Here is a 2337-nt window from a genome sequence, read left to right as displayed (position 1 = left end):
TAAAGAAGGGTGAGTGCCAAAGAACTGATGCTTTGGAAGCGTGTTGCTGATGACAGCTCTGGAGAGTCCCCTGGACTGCAAGGACATCAAACCAGTAAACCCCAAAGGAAATCAACCCTGAATGTTGACTGGAAGGATTGATGGTGAAGTTGAAGCTCCAATACTTTGGCCACCTGATGTGAAGAGCTGACTCATTGGAAGACTGTGATGCTGGGAAAGACTGAGGACAGGAGAAGTGGGTGACCTAAGATGAGATGGTTGGATAGCATCACTGACTCAATAGACATGAGTCTGAGCAAACTCTGGGAGACAGTGAGAGACAGGGAAGCCTGGAGTGCAGTTCATGGAATTCATGGGACATGCTTAGTGACGGAACAATAACAATAAAATCACATCTGAAAGAAAAATCAATGAAAGCAATATAGCTAAAACGTCAAAGGAAGAGGGAAGTCTTATTCTTGTATCATCAAGGCACATATAAGAGAGCAGAGAACTTTTTTGGATTCAAATGTCACCAGTTAGAAATGACTCTTCTTGAACGGTGCTCTCCTCAGGGCACCCTTGACCTCTTTGCTCCTCAGGCTGTAGATCAGCAGGTTCAGCATGAGGTTGAAAAGATTATAAAACAGGAAAGGATCTTCTGCTGCTCCTCAAGATGGCGGGACTTGGGGGCCATGGACATGACGATGGCACTCCAAGGCAGAGCCCGACCACGCAGAGGTGGGAGGAGCAGGTGGAGAAGGCCTTCCTGTGGCTCTCAGCGGACTGGATCCTCAGGATGGAGGCCAGAATGCACCCATAGGAGCCCAGCACCAGGCAGAGGAGCCCGACTAAGACAAACATGGAAGCAGCAAAGAGGACAAGTTGGTACAGCCTGGTATCAGCACAGGCCAGCTTGAGGACAGACAGGATTTCACAGAAGAAGTGGTTGATTTCATGAGGCCCATAGAAGGGCAGCCTCAGGACAAGACCCATATGGACCAGGGCCAGGAGGGAGCCACATGCCCAGGAAGTCCCCACCAGGCTGATGCCGACTCTCCAGCTCACAATGACAGAATATCAGAGAGGGTGGCAGATGGTCATACCGGTCATAGGACACCACCACCAGGAGCAGACACTCAGTGTGAGCGAAACTCAGAAAAAGAAAGGTCTGTGTGATGCAGCCAGCAAAGGAGATGGGCTTGGCTGGACTCAAGAGGTTGACCAGCATCTGGGGCACTGTGCTGCAGGCATAGGCCATGTCAATAATGGCCAGGTATGAGAGGAAGAAGGACATGGGTGTGTGCAGTCTGCAGTTCAGTGAGATGAGCTCCAGGATGACCCTGTTCCCCAGCAGGGTGAGGACATAGAACAGGGAGAAGAGCCCAAAGAGGAATAAGTGGATCCTTGGACCAAGACAAAATCCTAGTAGGATGAACTCTGTAACCATCATCTGATTTTTCTCCATTTCACTATTAAGAGAGAATCAGACAGCTATGTGACATCTATTTTATTTAATACTTCATATATTTTTGGTGTATGGAAAACTATTAATAAACATCTTTAAGAACTCATTGAATTATAAATAAGGAAAGAAAGAATAGAAAGTTTAGGAAGGGGAAAGGAAGGAAGAAGGAAGCAGAAAAGGAAAGACAGACAGACTTATCTATCTAAATAAAGTTAAGTGTCCAATGAATTAAATTTTCAATCTCATATTCAATTTTACAGAAGAGAAATGTCATCAATAAAGACTTACCTAGAGCCACTGACACTGTCCTGAAATTAAGAAATATCAAACCAAATTATGAGAAAATAATCATGAAATATGGATTGTCTAAGGTGTCCAATATGCTACTGGAGATCAGAGAGTCTGAGTGAACTCCGGGAGATGGTGATGAACAGGGAGGCCTGGCGTGCTGCGATTCATGGGGTCGCAAAGAGTCGGACACGACTGAGCGACTGAACTGAACTGAACTGAAGAGCTGCTTATGTTAAAATCAGTGGGAGAACTACCCGGTAGTAGAAAGAATCAGAAGTAATTGGTATTTAAATCCCATGTTCACGGATTAGATGAATTAGTACATGCTGCCAAAAGCCATAGATGGATTCAATGCAGCCCCTATCAAAATTCCCATGGTATTTCTAACAGAATTAGAAAAATAATCCTAGATTTTTAAGGAATTGCCAAAATCCCAGAATAGCCAAGGCAATCCTGAGAAAGATCAAAGCTTCATGCTTTCTACTTCTAGATCTCAAGCTATATTACAAAGTTACAGTAGTCAAAACAATACATTACTGGCCTAAAAACAGAAACACAGACCAATTAAACAGGATTGAGGGCACAGAAATAAATCCCTG

General features: G+C 44.6%; 1 pseudogene; it reads right to left on the bottom strand.

Moving 5' to 3' along the window:
• Nucleotides 1–518: 518 nt before the first annotated feature.
• Nucleotides 519–1447, bottom strand: LOC138439598 (olfactory receptor 2A1/2A42-like; annotated as a pseudogene).
• Between the last annotated feature and the right edge of the window lie 890 nt (nucleotides 1448–2337).

The sequence above is a fragment of the Ovis canadensis genome, chromosome 4 (assembly GCF_042477335.2).
Source record: "Ovis canadensis isolate MfBH-ARS-UI-01 breed Bighorn chromosome 4, ARS-UI_OviCan_v2, whole genome shotgun sequence".
Lineage (NCBI taxonomy): Eukaryota > Metazoa > Chordata > Mammalia > Artiodactyla > Bovidae > Ovis > Ovis canadensis.
The sequence above is the reverse complement of the archived record's forward strand: the minus strand, read 5'-3'. Positions and strand labels throughout refer to the sequence as shown.